The sequence below is a fragment of the Coenobita brevimanus genome, chromosome 58 (genome assembly GCF_032717465.1).
Source record: "Coenobita brevimanus isolate Jiangsu-jjx chromosome 58, ASM3271746v2, whole genome shotgun sequence".
NCBI lineage: Eukaryota > Metazoa > Arthropoda > Malacostraca > Decapoda > Coenobitidae > Coenobita > Coenobita brevimanus.
This window is the reverse complement of record NC_137011.1, coordinates 15,301,467-15,322,289: the sequence shown is the minus strand read 5'-3', so window position 1 is coordinate 15,322,289 and position 20,823 is coordinate 15,301,467.

Sequence of the window (20,823 nt, the reverse complement as noted above, 5' to 3'; positions counted from 1 at the left end):
TTGGAATAGTTACCCTTCCCATAGAACATGTTTTCTCTTGAGCCAGGCTCCATAGAAAACACAGTCAGGTGAGGGTATTGTTACCTGTACCAGTATTTTAAAGCTCAGGTGAGTGATTTCTCTATGAATTTTTGATGTTTCTCATAAAAAGCGGAGGTTTTAGCAAAAAAAGAAAAAAATCGAAAATCTGCAGGGATTGGGGGAGATCATTGGTTAAAAATTGGGGCATTAATGATGGCAACACTATGAACCCAATCTCGTAGAGGAGGTAGTAGGGATGTGACACTGGTATCAAAATCTTTAGTTCTTTGATGGCTTGCATGTTATGTTTGATGATTCATCTACATCTGTGATACCATGAACTTTTTCCAACCATTCATATTCTAGTCTGGGATTTCTTTGGAAAATACTTGGATCTGGTAATGGTGATGGATTCTTCTTACCGAAGAAGGCTGGTGGGATGTTGGTGTATGACTCAGAAAGCTAAGGAATTTTTTGCCCTACTGTCCGTAATGTTGGTGTGACGTGTACTTCTCTGTTATCAGAATGTGGGTGCTGAGACAATGAAATACTTGTACCATGAAAAGATGTTCTATTGGATTGTGGCCTATGTTGTCTACTGCTGAAGTATTGAAGAGCCCCTTTCTCAAAACTGGTAGACACACTACATCTTCTTGCACATATTGGTTTACAACAGTTTCACCCAACTGACCAGATATTTCCAAAACTCTGTCATACGATATGCTAATTCTGTTCTCATGAAGCTTGTCAATTAATTGTCTTTTCCTTGTCTTGGCAAACACTTTCATACCGACATACACAGCAAATGGTGTCTCGCGGTCTTTTGAATGCCTTATATATATATATATATATATATATATATATATATATATATATATATATATATATATATATATATATATATATATATATATATATATATATATATATATATATATATATATATTTCTCCATATTTTGTGTAGCAGTTGTACTGCAAAAGTTGTGCAATAGCTAAGTCTGATTTTACTACACCATGCCTCAGATGTGATGTAATATCAATACCATATTTGATGCTACACATGAAGGGAAGTAATGCTGGTGGAACGGCTTCTTCTCCAAACCCCTCTTTCAAGTCCTTGCTGAATTGGGTCTTATGACTGAGCATTTCTTTCCGTATGATATCAGTAGCTTTAGCTAGGTGAATAGCTTCAATATATTTGCAAGCATCAAAAAGAACTCAGCCTACATCCTTTCTGAATGATAATAGTACATCACGCCCTTTCTTATAGGCTTCAAGTTCAGGAATCTTAGCGAGTAACTGGTCCTTTAACCTGGTTGAGTTGACATCTGGGGACTCCACACAAAGTTGTTCTCAGCGACGCTTGTACAGTGCCAGCCTAAATGTAACTGGTGGTGTTTCTTATATGGTAACTATGCTATCCATAATGTAGATTACAAGTTCTGAAAAGGCCAAGGGATATAACTCTTTTCCTAGATTACTACAACCCACCTCTTGCTTTATTCAATAAAAATGTGCACTTTCTAAATTGTATAAATGAACTAGGCATTGTGGGTGATACTTCATCTTCTGAGCAACGACGTCACCAGTGCTTAACTTTGCAAGGAGCTCTCCATGGTTTAGAGTCTTGGCACATTGATTAAGTCTTTCATTCAGCTGCATAGTCATCGCTTTCCATCAATTTGATATTTCATCTTCTTCCTCACATAAAAAGCATTCTACTTTAGGACGATCTGAGGTTCTTTGTCAATTGTGAAGGTTCTTACCTTAGCCACCTGATGTGCTTGGAGTGACTCTCTTCTGTGCTCTTTCTGGCTTGGTGTTATTAAACAGCAATATGCAGCTATCGTGATGTTTTGCTTTTAATTATTTTTGTATCAGTGTGGCTACTATACCTTCATCTAGCCTTGCAGGATTAAGCGGTAGTGGCATAGCACTGATGGCATGAAACAATGGTACATTTTTTGCAATGTTACTGTAACCAGCATAATCTTGTTTCCTTTGGAATGAAGTAAGTGGTGAAATCAGAATTTCATTGTTTTTGTCCTTCTGACAAAGACAGCATAAACTCCAGTCTGTTTGTCGTTTTGATTCTGCAACCATGTTTAAAAATTTCAAATGGCACAGGCCAAGAGTTTATCTTTTTACCACCTTATGCCCACTTTGATATAAGGGATACAGTTAGGTTCATGCAGTTACCCTACACTTAACCCAATTGTTCATCCAATGTCAGTTAAATCCCGTGCGATCTGTATTCCATCCGGATAACGTTGAAAGCTCCAGTTATCCTTGGCTCGGCTCTCCCGCGCTGGCACAACCCGTCAATTCAGGTGCGTCTATCTAATATGTTAGGAGCTTGTTACATAACATTTGGGACCTGACTTTTAGCCGACATTGAACCCCATGCCGAGTTGCACGGCAGTGTCTGTCACCAGTGTGCCCTGGTAGTGAGCGACATACACTCTTTAATTTCTCCTAGATGAATTTGCACCATCTCTGTCTGTGGTATGAGAAAAATAGATCAATAAAATGACACCAAGATGTCAAAAAACGAACGATTTTTATTATTTTAAGTTTTGTTTTAACATGCAACGGTGGCCATCTTGAAAAAAAATGGCCTCCATATTGAAGTTTTTCATGGCTAGCACTTTTTCCTTAGAAAATGACCTAGACACAAAATTCATGCCGGATTTCATGTTTGTATCATCAATTGAACGATTCTGCCCCAAAATCAGGTTTACCTACTCCACTACAACCATAATCACCACAACCACCACCACCACAACCACAACTGCAACCACCACAACCGCAACCACCACAGCCACAACCACAATCACTGCAGCCAAAACAACAACCACAACAACAACAATAACCACAAAAACAACAACAACCACGACAACAACAACCACAACAACAACAACCACAACAACAACAACCACAACAACAACAACCACAACAACAACAACCACAACAACAACAACCACAACAACAACCACCACAACAACAACAACCACCACAACAACAACCACAGCAACAACAACCGCAACAACAACAACAACAACCGCAACCACAACAACAACAACAGCAACCAAACAACAAAACCCACAACAACAACCACAACCACAACCACCACCACCACCACCACAACAACAACAACCATAACCACAACAACAACACAACAACAACAACAAATGCAACAACAACCACAACAACAACAACAACAACCGCAACAACCACTGCAACCACAACCACCTCAACCACAACCACCACAGCAACCACAACCACAGCAACCACAACCACAGCAACCACAACCACGCAGCTACAACCACCGCAGCCACAAACACTGCAGCCACAACAACCACAACAACAACTACCACAACCACTGCAACCACAATCACAAGAACAAAACCGCCACCACCACCACCACAACAACAACAACCACAACAAAAACAACAGCAACCACAGCAACAACAACCACAACAGCTGCAACCACAACAACCGTAACCACAACAGCCGCAACCACAAAAATCACGGCAACTACAACAACCACAATCATCACCACCACCACCACCACAATTACCAACACAACCACCACCACAACCACAAGCACAGCCAAAACTTCAACAACCACAACCACAACCAAACCACTACTACCACAACCACAAAAAACACAACCACCAGAACCAAAATCATCACAACCACAACCACCACAACCACAACCACCACAACCACAACCACCACAACCACAACCACCACAACCACCACAACCACAATCACCACAACCACAACCACCACAACCACAACCATCACAACCACAATCATCACAACCACAATCACCACAACCATCACAACCACAACCACCACAACCACAACCACAACCACCACAACCACCACAACCACAACCACCACAACCACAACCATCACAACAACAACCACCAACCACAACCACCACAACCATAACTACCACAACCACCACAACCACATTCACCACATCTACAACCACCACAACCACATTCACCACAACCACAATCACCACAACCACATCCACCACAACCACAACCACCACAACCACAACCACCATAACCACAACCACCATAACCACAACCACCACAACCACCACAACCACAACCACCGCAACAACCACAACCACCGCAACAACCACAACCACAACCACCACAACAACCACAACCACAACTACCGCAACAACCACAACCACAAACACCACAACCACAAACACCACAACCTTTTCTATCGCTACTTCAATGGTCACTACTCCTCTGAACTGTCTGCATGCATTCCTCCACCTTTACGACGGGCGCGTAGCACCCGTCTAGCAGCAAACTCTCATCCCTTTTCTGTCCAACTCTCTGATGCAAGACTTAACCGTAACTCCCAGTCCTTCATTTATGCAACAGGTCAACTCTGGAACTGTCTCCCTCTGTCTGTATTTCCTGCTTCCTATGATCTCCAGTCTTTCAAACGCAGTGTGTCCAGGTATCTCCAAATGATCGGATCTTGAATTTGGCTCTCTCTTGTATTTTGTTTTTCTCTTAGAAGGAACAAAAAATGCTGGCTCGCGGCCTTTGGTTCCTTCTTCCTCACATTAAAAAAAAATCAACCAGCACAACCATAACCACCACAACCACCACATCTACAAACACCACAGCCACAACCATGATTACCACAACCACCACAACCACAACCACTACAACCACAGCCACAACAACCAATATCACAACCACAACAACCAATATCACAACCACAACAACCACCACAACCACAACAAGCATAACACCACAACCACATCCAATAATCATGTGTTGTAATCAATCTACAGTAACAACACCTACAACCCTAATACACCACCTACAGCCACACAAAAAGCCACAGTGACCACAACTTCAGCCACACTCAGCATAACGACTATGAGAATTAACGTATCGACCTCCAGAAGCAGCGTGTTGGAGGCTGTTAGATTACAATAATTTGGGTTGAGGTGAGAGGGGGAGGAGAAGGAGAGAGAGGAGGGATAAAGAAAGGGGCGGATAAAAGCGGGATTGATAGAGAGAGAGAGAGAGAGAGAGAGAGAGAAAGGTTGAAAAGGAGGGAAGGAGGGGGAGGAAGAGGGAGGGGGAGAGAGTGAAGGGAAGAAAATATAGGTGCAGAGAACGAAGAAGTATGAGAGAGAGAGAGAGAGAGAGAGAGAGAGAGAGAGAGAGAGAGAGAGAGGTTGAAAAGGAGGGAAGGAGAGGTACGAAGACGGCGGGGGAAGAGAGTGAAGGGAAGAAAACAGAGGTGTAGAGAACTAGAGAGAGAGAGAGAGAGAGAGAGAGAGAGAGAGAGAGAATGAATGAAAGACAAGGAGGATAATAAAGTGATAACGATAAAAGACGACAACAACAGCGAGAGGAAGAATTAGGTGAAAAGTACATGAGTCTTCCATCATAAAGTTAAGATGAAGAGACGGGGAGGAGGAATGAAAGTAGGAGAGGAGAGGGAAAGAGAGAGAGAGAGAGAGAGAGAGAGAGAAAGAGATGGAGGAGTAGGTAGAGGAGGAGAGGGCGAGGGACAGAGAGTGGGGAGAAAATGAAAAGAAAGATGGAGGTAGATAAAGTAAGGAGGAGAGATGTGACAGAAGGAGGAGCACCAGGACAAGGACGAGGAGGTCAAGGAGGAGGAGAGAAAGGATTATGAGAGAAAGAGAGACAGAAGAAGAGATGGAAAGGGTCAATGAAGAATAACGAACGAGCGGAGGAAAGAAGGAAACAATAAAATGAATAAAAAGATGAGAGGAGATGAAAATAAAAGGAAAATAACAGAAATAAATAAGTTAATATACCCTGAACAGAATATAGTACACGTACGCATTAATAAGAAAAACTTAGCTGGAAAAAGTTCACTTAAGAATTCCGAGGTTAAAAATATCGTCAGAAATGTAAATCAAACTAAGTCATCACTGCTTGGCTCTGAGATTTACCTCATAAGTGCTTGAGGCAATTTGCATATGCTTACATGGCCATCCCTTTACTGCTGGAGAGAGAGAGAGAGAGAGAGAGAGAGAGAGGATTATTAATTTTAGCTTACATATTTCTCGTTCTCTTCCTCTTCTTATCTCTCTGCCCTTCCTCCTGATACTCCGCATCTCCCTCTTCATCATCATCCTTCTCCCCTCTTTCTCCTCCTCGTACTCCTCTCTCCTCCTTTATCTCCTTTCATCCTCTACGAGTATTTTTTTTTTCTTTTCTATGTATTTCCTTTTATTTAGTTAAATCTCAATTCCGCAGCAGGAGCAACAACTGTCACTTATTTTCTTCACTCTCAAAATCCCTTTCCTTCTTTTCCTTCCTCATTTTTGCATCCTCCTCCTCTTCCTTTTTTTCACTTCTGTATGTCTCTTTTCTTCTCACTTTTCATTTTCATTATCATCTCCCTCTTCTGCCATGTTTTCTTCTCCCCCTTCCTCCTATTCCTCGTCCTAACTCTCCTTCTTCCCTTCTCTTTCGTTTTATCCTTTATTCCTCGACTTTCTATTGTTCTATTTTTCCTGCCTCTCTTTTCATAACTTCTTTATTTCTTCTGAACATACCTTTCTTTCTTCTCCTCCCTTCCCTTCCTTTCCTCCCTCCTTCCTACACTTCGCCTCCCTCCCTTCCTCCTAATCCTCCCTCTCCCACACCATTACAATAATATCACATCATCTGGTACCCTGACTGTCCAAATAAACACACACAAACACACACACACACACACACACACACATTTATAAACGTCCAAGATCATAAACACACGAAGCTTCTGGATGGAAAGTGGAGAAAACGATGCATATGCGTAGTTAATATGCACGTAGTGCTGAAAAGGGACGCCTTCAGGTGGTAGCACCGTCATAGCAGGGCAGCTCCGCTGCCCTGTTATGTAATCGTCCTTCAGCAACATCCTTGTCCTCCAAAAGAAGGATGGTGAGCTGCTGGAGAAGGGCAATTTCAGCTTAAAGTCCACTGTGTTTACGCTTCAGACATGGACGTAATTCCCTGAGGGTGGGGGAGAGGAGCTATAAATCCACCCTCCCCCTACAGTTGGGCTGGGGGATATTCTATGTAATCATTTCCTCTACAATTCGAGTAATCCTGAAAAATAAAATGAAAAGTGAAATACGGTATTCAGTTCCCTTCAGATTATCAAGTCTTCACAATAAATTGCAGATATTTCAAAAACAGGTAAACTGAAGTTGCAGAAATAGAATTGCAAAAGAATATGTATGTTGATCCGACGTAGCAAACGAGGATTTTTTGTTTTTCAATTGAACACAAGTGTAATAACGAACTGTTCTTAGATTTACCTACCAGTAACGATTTGTGCGTCATTTCTTGTCCTCTTGCATCGTAACTGACATTCTGACTTAAGAGACAAACAAGTGTTTGAGCTGACTTTCTTTGGCGGTGGCCCGCTCTTCTCACTGCATCTAAGTACATCTTTGTTTCAGAACTCATCCTCAGATAAATCTGAATAAATGTACCCCATTGGTTTCTGATGAACCTGTGACAACAACAACAACATAATGGCCACACACACACACACAGAGGGAGTCATCAGATGCAGACGTCCGACATCGGCGCTCCGTACAGAACCAACACGGCCAGTGGCATTACCTAAATTAGTATCTTTGTATGAGTCAAGCTCTGTACCAGGTTAGACTAAATGATTTTTCATTATTAAAAGGAAAAAAATAATAAGTTTAAACAAGACTTGTTCAAACAGAAAAGAGAACCACGAGGAAAAAAATGCACTGAGTCATCTGGGTTTGTTTAGACTACATGCTCTGTAGGTACATACTCTGTTCTTTTAGTATTGCAAAATGGATACATACTTTAGTAAAACAAATTTGGAAAAGAAAAGGGATAAAAGTAAAAAGCAAAATGACGATTTCTACCAAGAACTGGTTGAAGTGGAGACTCACAATATACTGGTTGAACGTGTACACAAACTAGAAATGGCTTTCAAAAATGAAATTGATGAAATAAAGAAGCAAATGCACTTGCAAAAGGAAGAGATAGAAAAAACTAGGAAGGGAGACCAATAAGAAAGACACAACCATCAGTGAACTAACAGTGGAATTGAGTACGCTTAGGACGAAAGTGAGTGAAATGGCAAGTACAGTAGTCAATCACGAGAGTGTTATGGAAGAGTTCAAAAATGACACAGAGACAATTAGGCAAGCAAACAGTCTTATGGACCAGAGCAGTGATACTGAGGAGAAGATAACACAGGTGAATGAAGCTGTGCAAAGCTACAAAAATGATGTAGAAACCACGTATGCCGAAATGGTGAAAGTAAAAAAAGACTTAGAAACAAGGGTGGAGGAAAAAAGCATTAAAAAGGAAGTGAAAAGAATTATCCAAAACAATCCAAAGTTAGTCAGAGATTCAGTAGAGATAAACAAATCTATAGTAATCACTGGTATAGAAGAGGAAGAAGTAAAAAACAAGATCACAAGAGACAAAAAGGAGATGGCAAATGTAATGAGCTTACTGAAAGAAGTATCAGAGGAAATCTGTAGTAAAGACATAGAGGAACACAAAAGGTTAGGGAAATACGAGAAAAGCAAGACAAGACCTCTAAAGGTGACTTTCCAGAGTGTAAACAGGGTGGAAGAGATACTAAAAAATGCAAAGAATCTTATGGAAAAAGAGGAGTTCAAAAATGTATGGATAAAAAGATGCTTAACACAAGAGGAACTGGAATTACTGAAAGAGAAAAGGGAGGAAGCAAAAACAAAAAATGAGGGAAGATCAGAAGAGGAGAAGAAATTTTTTTACAAAGTAATAGGATTGCAGGTACGAAAGTGGTACACAAACAGGATGGAAGAAAAAGGAGGAAGGTAGTAGAACCAGGTCATGACAAGTATATAAACAAAATGATAAAGTTGATGTACTCAAATGTGGATGGAATGGTATCAAAATTACTAGAGATGAATGATTATGTCAGAGAAAATGAACCACAAATAATATGCCTAACTGAAACAAAATTAACACCAAGGATATCCAATGACATACTAAACTTAGAGGAATACAATATATGGAGAAGAGACAGATATTTTAAAAAAAGGAGGAGGAATTATAATATTAACTAAGCAAAATCTAAAAGTCAAGGAAATAAACCTAGATATACCATCACAAGTAGAAATGATTGCAGTAGAGATCAACACATCTGAAGGTAAAGTAATTGTAGCCAATTTGTACATGCCACCCAGATCAAACACATGGGAAAGAGACGAATATGAGGACCTGGCAGAGAGTACAATTCAAAGTATAAGATCATTACTACATAAAATGGAAGAGAAATCGGAAAGAATTATACTAACTGGGGACTTCAATACAAATATAAATTGGAATACTCTAGATATAATTAGCCAAGAAAGCTGTTGGGACCAAAGCTCCTGGATCTAGTACAAGAGTTTTTCCTAACGCAACATGTGAGGGAAACCACCAGAAAAAGAGGACTTGATGTACCTTCAGTGCTAGATCTAATATTTACTAGGCAAGAAAATGATATTGACAGTTTAATATATCACCCTCCACTCGGCAAAAGCGATCATGCAGTACTAAATTATAACTTCAGGATAGCATATGACATAGTAAACAGCAATGACAGTTACAAAAAGAGCCTAAACTATAAAAAGGGAAATTATCAAGACCTAAAGAAGTATTTCTTAGAAGTTGATTGGGAAAATGAGCTTAGAGGACAAGATTTAAATGCTGTATATAAAAAATTCTGTGAATTTTATGAAATAGGAGTCCAGAAGTACATCCCACAGCACAAAGAAGCAGATAAGAAAATACAGAAATGGTTCAACACAGAATGTAAAAAATCAAAAGAAAGAAGAGATTTGTTGTGGAATAGATACAGAAGACACAATAGTGAAAGGGCGTATAATAATTACAAACAGGCAAGAAACGACTATACAAGAATAAGGAGGGAAGCCCAAAAACAGTTTGAGGAGGATATAATAAATAAAAGTAATGATCAACCAAAGCTGTTTTACAGCTATATCAGAAGCAAAACCAAAGTAAAAGATATAATACAATCCATTACGGACGAGGGAATCACTTATACACAAGAGAAAGATATTTGTGAAGCACTAAATAATAATTTCCAATTAGTTTTTAAAGAAAAAAATTTTGAGAGGGACTATGTGGAACACGCATGTCCACAGATACTACCAGATATACAAATAGCAGAAAAAGTAATACAGGAGGAGTTAAGTAGATTAGACAGAGGAAAAGCAAGTGGTCCTGATGAAATTTCATGTTGGGTATTACGAGAATGTGCAAAGGAGTTAAGTAAACCATTATTTTTAATTTTCAAGAAATCCTTGAGTCAAGGTAAACTACCTGATATTTGGAAAAAAGCAAATATTGTTCCCTTATTCAATAAAGGAAATAGACAAAATCCACTCAATTACCGACCAGTATCACTGACCAGTGTTGTAAGCAAGGTATTAGAAAAGCTTATAAGAAAAGCTTGGGTAAATCATCTAGAAGAACACAGTATGATAACAGAAAGACAGTTTGGTTTCAGAAAAGGAAAATCATGTGTTACTAATCTGCTGAGCTACTATGACAGAGTAACAAACACAATACAGGAAAGGGAAGGATGGGTGGACAGTATCTATTTAGATTTCAAGAAAGCTTTTGACACAGTACCACACCAAAGACTTTTATGGAAACTGTACCATTAAGGAGGAATTCGAGGCAAACTGTTTTGTTGGATGCAAGACTTTCTCATAAAAAGAGAAATGAGGACAGTACTAAGAGGAAACTACTCATCATGGAAAGAAGTGACTAGTCGAGTACCACAGGGTTCAGTGCTGGCACCAATCATGTTTTTAGTGTATATAAATGATATAAACAGTAACACTGGAAATGAGAGCTATCTGAATATGTTTGCAGATGATGCAAAAATACAAAGGAGAATTACTAGCACAGACTCTTGTAGGGAGCTACAAGAAGAATTAAATAAACTTCATGAATGGAGTAGTACATGGCAAATGGAATTCAATGTGGACAAGTGTCATGTAATCAAGTTTGGTAAAAGTGGAAAAAGACCTGATTGGGATTATAAGTTAGGAAATAAAACCCTATACACATCAGAAAGAGAGAAAGACCTAGGTGTGATTATCAATAACAGACTATCTCCGGCTGACCACATCAGCGAGAAGGTACGGAACATGTATACACTGCTTGCAAATATGAGAATAGCATTCACATACATAAATGAAGACATGCTAAGAAGGATAATAACATCATTCATTAGACCAACCCTGGAATATGTATCAGTAGTCTGGAGTCCTCATCTCAAAAAGCATATAGACAAGATTGAAAAAGTTCAAAGGGCCACTACAAGATGGATACCAAGCTTAAGGGACCTAAGCTACGAAGAAAGACTAAATAAACTGAATCTACCAACACTACAGGAGAGAAGGAAAAGAGGTGACATGATAATGCTATATAAGTGCATATCAGGGAAGGAGAAAATAGACATAAATGATTACTTAACATATGGAGAAGCATCAGCAAGAGGACACTGCAAAAAACTGCATAAGAAGAGAGGTGATAAAGACGTAAGGAAATTCAGTTTCCCAAACAGAGCAATTGATCAATGGAATGCACTACCGAATGAAATAGTGTGTGCCAAAACAATTCACAAATTTAAGGATATGTACGATAAATATGGTTTAAGACACGGGACAGTACGAGCTTGACTCATTCCTGTAAAGATACAATTAGGTAAGAACAATTAGGTAAGAACACACACACACACACACACACACACACACACACACACACACACACACACACACACACACACACATCAACACTTACCACACATTCTGGCTACACACACACACACACACACACACACACACATCAACACTTACCACACATTCTGGCTACACACACACACACACACACACACACACACACACACACACACACACACACATCAACACTTACCACACATTCTGGCTACACACACACACACACACACACACACACACATCAACACTTACCACACATTCTGGCTACACACACACACACACACACACACACACACACACACACACACACACACACACACATGAATGAGCAAACATAATGACTAATATGCAACAAGCTGCCATGTTCTCTCTCTCTCTCTCTCTCTCTCTCTCTCTCTCTCTCTCTCTCTCTCTCTCTCTCTCTCTTCGTTTGTTTGTTTCAACCCTTTCAATCTGATGACGTAGTTTATATTGTATATCCCTCCCTCTCGTCTTCCATCCATCCAGTCAACCACCCATCCATCCATGTAGCTAATCAATGAAACAACTAAAAAATCAAGAAAATATCAACTCACTCTATCTAGATATCTGTCTAACTACATCTGTCTATCGATTTATTTACAAATCTTTTCATTTATCCATATGCCTGTTTATTAATATACTAAGAGGTACCCGGCACTGCCCTGCTAACTGCATACCTGCATTGTGCTTGGGACCCTAAATGGTCACACTCCCTGTGGATGAAGATCCCCGGGGTCCTAATTTAACCCATTGATCCTATGTTCCTCTATGGGCCCATTTCTCCAGGGATGTATTCTCCATGGAACTATTTTCCCAGTACCTACCCATCTACCAAACCTTCCCACCCATTCTGCTTACCCACCCACCCACCTACCCTACCCATTCACCCACTCATCCTGCCCACCCACTCACCTACACTCACCCACCCACCGTACCAACCCATTCAAGCACTGCACTGCCCTGCCACACCCAACCAACCCTGCCCACCCACTCACCCTGCCCCAACTCACCCACCCTTCCCAACTTGCCACCCTTCCCACCCATCCCATCCGTCGTACCCATTCTACCAATCCGTCCACCCATCTGATCCGTTGTTCCTAATAACGATATCGTTGTACGTACAAAATTTAAAAAATGCATCCCCCTTGACTTCCACAGAGGACAGACAGACAGACGACAAAAAAAAAAAAAAAAACATTCTCTCATATTAGAGTGGTTCTCCGCGGGAAACAACTAACTAAAAATACAAACAAGAAGCCTCGGACCAGGACAGAGCAACAGGTGACGACCAAAGACCGGACAAAGAACATGGTACGGATTGCAACATGGAATGTAAGGGCTGCGAATGATGAGGTCAAAGAGAGTGAGATTGTACAGGTGCTTGAGGGTGCAAAAGTGGACATACGTGGATTAGCTGAGACTAAATGAAAAGGTGAAAGTGTGAGAGAGTGGGAGTATGGATGGGTATATGCACGGGCATAGGTGAGAATGTCCTCATGTCCTGATGACAACAGAATATTCTGATCAACCCTCAGTTATTTCAACAATAATTTCAACAAGTCAATACCCATTCCACCTATAAAATCTTCAGATGGTATCACTATAAATGACCCATGTGGTAAAGGGAACATCCTTGCCAGTACATTTGCCAGAAATTCTACATTACAGGAAGTCAACTAGAACTTACCTGTACTAGAACTTGATTCTCCCATAATTGCTCAAATGAAGATACAGAAAAGATACGTAAAATCCATCCTAAACAACTTACCAACCAACAAAGCTTCAGGTTCAGATGGAATTCCTCCAATTGTTTTGAAAAAGTGTTCCTCAGAACTTGCTCATGTTCTTGCTAAATCATTCAAACTATGTGTACATACTTCTTCATTCCCTAATTCTTGGAAAGAAGCTAATATTCACCCAATGCCGAGGAAAGGAGTTCCTCTGACCCCTCTGATTACAGACTAATAGATATCACATCTACTCTTGATAAAGTATTAGAGATTGTAATTAATAAGCACATAGTTAAATAACTTCAGTCCAACAACTTAATTACTGACAGAAAGTATGTTTTTCACCACGAAAGATCCGCTGTTGATATACTCATTCTGCTGGCTCGTACTTTCCATCAGTCAATTGACCAACATGGAGAAGCTCATGCAGTAGACCTTGATATTTCTAAAGCTTTTGACAGAGTGTGGCACTGTTCCGTGCTGTTCAAACTCCCTTTCTAAGTTGTTTTGTTTCTCTGATTTCTTCATATCTCAGTGACAGAAAGATGAAAGTAGATTATGTATATTCCAATTTCCACTCAATTAATGTCAGTGTGCCACAAGGATCCGTTCTGGTTTCAACCCTATTCCTGATTCATATTGATGATCTCTTATCTGCCACCCATAATCCCATTAATGCATATGCAGATGACTCAACACTTCACAATTCATGTACACTTAAACACCCATTAGTTTAACATCTCTAATTCACAACTAAGTACAGCAATCTCCATAACTCAAGATTTATCTACTCGTAAGATCACTGAATGAGGACAAAATAACACTGTCTCATTTAACACTAGGAAAACCAAATATATACAGTTTACTACTAGACAGATATTGCCTGATTCCTATATTACCCTCAATGTCTCTAAAAGTATTAAAATTCTTGGTGTTTCACTAACAATGCCCTCAGCTGGACCCCTCACGTTAGATCACTTGCTAAAACTGATTCAAAGAAACTTGAATTGTTGCACAACGTCAGTAACTTCTTCACTGACGAGCAGTTAGCTGTAATTTACCAAAGTCATATATTATGCGCTTTCAGCTCGAATATTGCTCACCCATGTGGAATAGCTTTGGAGAGGTTGCACTAAAATAACTAGAAAAAATTCAGAACAAAGCTACTAGAATTATTATTAACCCTATGATTACAAATGAACTACCTACCCTACAAGTAAGAAGGGATGTTGCCTCCTTTTCATTATTTTACAGATACTTTTATGGCAACTGCCAAGACAAAGTTGTAACCATTAAGCCCCCTGCCCATGCCTGCCCCCATGCTACGTTGGGCATCTGGAAGCGCTCATGACTGGACTGTCACACTGCCATATTGCAAAACTTCTGCCTAACAGAATTCATTTTTTCTCTGAACTGCATCTCTTTGGAACTCACTACCCCAGATTGGTTTCCATCCAGACTTCAACCTATGGGTGTTCAGGTCCAATTGTTACAGATTATTTATGAATGGTTGACACCTGTAATCTGCTGTTTGGATTATTTTTTTATTCATTTGTTTTCCTTCCTCTGTTCTGTTATTTAAAAAAAAATGTTGTGTGCAAGAAATGGAAGGAGAGTATAAGAGTGTATGGATCAGCTGGTTCAAGGATTGTGTGCGTGAGATGGAAAGTGAGAATACAAACTTGGGCGATAGTGTGTGTTTATGCGCCAAAGAAAGATCGTGCAAGCAGATTGAAAGAAGATCTCTAGCCAAATGTGAAAACGTGCCTGGAAAAGTTTGAGAGGAATGAGAGAGTGTTTTTGACTGGAGATATGAATGGAAAAGTAGGGAATGCTAAGGTGGAAGGAGTAGTGGTGAGTGAAATGTGCCTGGAGAAGTGGATGAGAATGGCAGTGCTCTATTGGAAATTTGTGTGTGTGGGGGGATTGATAGCCAATACCCTCCTTAGACACAAAATGATCCACAGGTATACGTGGCGAATAATGAAAGGTGGATGGTGAACTGAATGAATAGAAGGCAGTGATTGATTATGTGTGTGTGGATGACAGAATGAGACGGTATGTAGTGGTGGCAAGAGCATACAGACGTTGAAGGAGTGGACTTTCTGACTACCACTTGGTGGTGGTGAAAGTCAAGGTTCAAGTGCAAAGGAGGAATAGAAGAAAGGAAGGACAGGAGGAAGTGCTCCATAGAAGGAGGGTAGAAAGGTTGCAAGAAAATGGAATAAAGGCACAATATGAGAGAGATGTGGAGGAGCGATTGGTTAACCCGTCATGTCCCAAGCACTTTCGCACCTCTGACACCCCTGAGTCCCGACCATTTTTGAAAAAAAAATTTTTGTCTAAAACCTCCGCTTTTGGTGAGAAACATCGAAAATTCATAGAGAAATCGCTCACCTGAGGTTTAAAATACTCGATACAGGTAGGAGTACCTCCTTGCCTTACAGGGTTTTCTATCAGGCTGGCTACAAAGAAAATGAGTTCTGTGAAAAATGTTTAATAGTTCTGGTAAACAAATCGGGGCCCTCTTTCTGGGCACCAAAATGTGAAAAATATTTAATGTATACAAGTCGGTATCCCTGCCGGGGCACCGCTATGCAAGAATTTTCTGGTAAACAACTCGTAGGTCGTTACTCTTCCCTAAAGTTGTCTAAGTAAATCAAACAAGTCTCATAGAGTTAGGCGAAACGTAACTTAACCTTACCTCACCTACAATAACTATTTCTCTTCTATTTCATAGCTAATCCCCCCTTGAATTGGCCAATTCGTAAAGGTTACTTAGCTAGTGAAGAGGGAGTGATCGATAACCGATGACGATGAGGCTGCTTAGTGTAATTGCTTGAGCATGCAAGCGTCCTTATGGGGTGTATATACAACCGTGCTAGCTTGAGAGTGACTAGGAACAGAGTGTTAACTCCATGAGAGCTAGGAGCAGAGTGCGGTGTGCGGCAGGACCCACCTCCCTCATAGAATGGTAGGTTGCCAACTATTAATTATTTACAGTACTAAATACAGTTAAATTACATCATGATATGTACAGGGTATATAAATCTAACAAATTAATCTTAGTTTTACTTAAACTAAAGTTAGACCAAATATTCCCTTTAACTGTGTAAATATCTTAATTCCACATCTGCTAAACAGGAGAATCTTTCCCTTCTTGCCACGTCATCTAACGCACAGACGCAGTTTAGGTCAGTGGAAAATACCACATAATTACATGTATTTACAATGTATAGTTGTCCACGGGGGTTAAATGCAGTAGCATTTAATTTATCAATAACAAGAATTATTAAAGAGAACGTAAGTTCTGGGTTATTAAAACCGCTTGAACAATTAACAACGGTCTCAATTTTCCTCTGCCTTTAACCCGCCCCGTCCCGACGACGTATGGGTACGTCACCACGATTTGCATTTGCCAGTCCCGGCGACGTACCAGTACGTTGTGCAATTGCAATGTGCATAATTTCGACAATTTTCAAATTTCGCGCTTGATTTGCGGTACGTACCCTCGCCTGACCTTCCCCTACCTGCCACCAGGCGGGGACACTCGGCGACCCCGCGCGATCCGCGCTAGCCCGCCGCTCGTCCACTCACCTGGTAGCCACGGTCCTGCTCAGACATGGCTAAGAGAGGTCTCTCAGAGAGCGAAATTCAAGTCGCCCTGGACACCTTTACCGGCGACAGTGATTCCCCACTGGATGACGAGGAGATGGACAAAGATTATGTGCAGCCAGACGAGGAAGAAACCACCAGCAGTGACGAGGAAGTTCCGTCACCAAGGAAACGGCAGTACGTGACTTACCGTGCTGCTAGAGAGGGGCAGGAGGCAAAGAAGGCACATGGTATGTCATATCCCTATCCCCAGCGTGCCTTGGAAGCCGAATTCGAGGTCGAGGACGAGGACGAGGACGAGGACGGAGACGTGGGACGTGCTGCCACGTGGTATGGGCGGGAGGTGATTACGCATCGTGGCCCAGAGCGCACACCACGTCGTCTAAGCAGGTATGGGCCAAGCATTCTGTTTGGGGCGGTAGGAAGTGAAGTGGAGGGAGTGGGGAGTGAAATGGACATTCCTGGGATTAGGGAAAGTGAGAGTGAGGTGGGTGAGTCATTGCTCTCCCTACGCAGTGTGAGGCGGCAGAGTGGATCACGTGGGCCAGTGCGGGTGCGTTCCTTATCACGTGGGGTTGTGAGGGAGGGGGAAGGTGGGGAGGAACCACTCCAAAGCACGTCTTATGCTCCCCAATATCCCCTAACACGTGGTCGAGCAAGGTTGCGTGAGAGAGCACGTGGTGTGGTAATGGAGGGGGAAGGTGGGGAGGAACCACTCCCCAGCACGTCTTCTGCTCCCCAATATCAAACTATTTCATCCCCACAGCCCCCTAATGTTCCTCAAGGCCGTAAGGGTAAGGGAAAGGGAAAGGGTAAAGGCAGAGGGAAGAGGAGTGACAGTGGGGAAGCCCTCCGTACTCCTTCTCCCCAACCTCCCCAACCAAGATCTCCTCCCCACCCAGACGAAGGCGGTGATGGGGACGAGGGATTTGTGTCGTGGGATTGGGAGGATGGGAGTGATTTTTCTCCCCTCATTCACCCCTTCACTGAGCAGGGGCGATCTGGCTGCATTGCACCAGGTATTCACTGTAATTCAAGCAGGTTGGATTTTTTCCACCTGTTTTTCAGTGAGGCCTTCGTTGATCAGATCGTGCTTCAAACAAACCTGTTTGCAAGCGGCCAGCGGCTAGAAAGTGAAAGATTGGGAACAAGGAGTAGGCATTCAATGATTTATGATTACCCTGTCTCCATTCCAGAAATGTTCTTATTTTTTGCCCTTGTCCTTTTGATGGATATAATAAGAAAAAATAGAATTCCTGCTTACTGGACTAGGGACCCTGTTATGTTTACCCCCATATTTGGTCAAGTGATGAGCCGTAATCGGTTTCAACAAATTCTAAGTCGCCTCCATTTTTATGATGCTAATGACCCTGCAAATACAAACAACAAGGACAAAATGAGGCGAATTAGGCTGGTCTTTGATCACCTCAGGCAAACCTTTCGATCCTCATTCTATCCCTATAGAGATCTCGTCATAGACGAGAGTCTCGTGTTGTGGAGAGGCAATATTTCATTCAGACAGTATATACCCAGCAAAAGGCACCGTTTTGGGTTCAAGATCTTTGTTATGTGTGACTGTAGGACTGGATACGTGCAAGACATAGTCTTGTACACCGGTGCACAGACAGACATAATAGAAGATCGAAGTATAGGACTTTCTGGAGCAGTGGTAAAGACGATGATACAAGACTACCTTCATCGTGGTCACGTTCTCTACCTCGACAACTGGTACACTAGCCCTCTTCTCGCTCGTTATCTTCACAGACATGAAACGGGAGTATGTGGAACCGTAAAGGTGAACCGGCGTCACATGGTCAAGGTAGGGCGGAAACTTGCAAGGAGTGAGGTTGTCTTCTTCAAAGCAAACAACATCCTTGCAACAATGTGGAACCACAACAGAGAAGTAAGCCTCTTGTCCACGGTTCACCGCCCCTTGATGCACCGTACTGATTCTGTTGATTACCATAGCGAGAGCAGGCGTCGTGTTTGGAAACCTGAATGTGTCATGGACTATAATATAAACATGCGCCTCGTGGACCAGTCAGACTCCATGATATCGACGGTAGAGTGTGCCAGGACCACGATGAAGTGGTATAAGAAACTGTTCTTTCACTTGCTAGATATCACTGCTCTGAATTGCCACCATCTTCACGCCATGACCACAGGAGTTCAGGAAACCTTTGAAGGGTTTGTGAGGGAGCTCACACGAGAAATCTTTGCAAAATATGCGGTTGAAAGGCCCCAACAGCGCCCCCGCACTGCCCCTATTACCCACACTCCCCAGAGAATATCCGCCCGCCATTTCCCCACTCCTATCCCGCCCCAGCCCAACAGACCTAGGCCCCAGCGCAGGTGTCACGTGTGCAGTAATTCCCAAGTGCGACTCACGACACAGAGGAAGGACACCCGCTATGAGTGCGTGCAGTGTGACGTGGGTCTGTGTATTCACCCATGTTTTAGTGAATACCACACGTTGCTGCAATTTTAGCATGGTGTGATTGCGAAAGGACGCAGAAATTATGATGTAAATGCGACAGACAGACGCTCTGTGAAAAAATCAGTCATGTGGATCGCCAAATATTAGTATAAAGTGCCTACGGGTAGAACATAAGTGCAAACATTGGGTGTAAGTATATAAATCTGCCCTAAGTTGAAACTTACATAGAGAGGGTTGTTTGATGCGATATTCTGTCGCTCAGTGCAATAAATACGGCCCCTTATTATATATTTTCTATTATGTGACATTCTTACTGGTATAATATAAGTTCAAATTATTGTATATGATGATGTATTTCCTAAGTCAAATATTCATAGCGTGTCTATAAAGATAAGATTTCCTGACGCCTAGTCGAATGAATAAGGCACGTATTAGTCAAAATAAAAGTCAGCAAGTGATAAAGTGAATAATTAGTATATAAGTGTGTGCGTGAATTAGTATATAAGTGTGTGAGTATTATGTATGACGTAACATTCCTTGCGAGGGTATTTTCAGGCGATATTCTCACGCTCACTTGAATAAATAATGGCAGTAAGTATGTACAGTGCATTGGAGGGTGTAAACGTGTGTAATGTAAGTGGGAAAATATAATTGGAGTGAATAAATAAAGTAGATGATGAAACACGAGTGTTTGAGATCGTGGTTGCTACGTGAATAGGCGCTAGCATATCGCTAAATGCCCTCGTAATGAATGAAAATAATTGAAAACCTTCACAGTGGTTGGGGAAAGGTTCTATGTAAATGGGAAAATAATTAGAAAGTGATAAAACAATTTGGTATGTTGAAATACGAGACATAGCGAGTGCGCTTACTAAGCTGATGTGCGCTAAACTTATGCTGCATGTCATCAAAATGAATGAAAACATCTGAAATCACTTACAAACAGTTGTAATTAGTAAATTGTCATTGAAACAGAAGTATACAAGTAGAAAAAATGATCGGTAGACTCATAACAGAAAATTAGCAGATAGCATGATACGACTCGGACCTAACTCGCTATGCTCGCGCGATGGTACAATGCTTATTTTTCCTATATATGTGTCTGAAATCCATTATATTGTTACTGTTATTCTTTATTAGTACAAATTCAATAAATGTAGAGGTGTTGTGTGTTGTTTGTCCC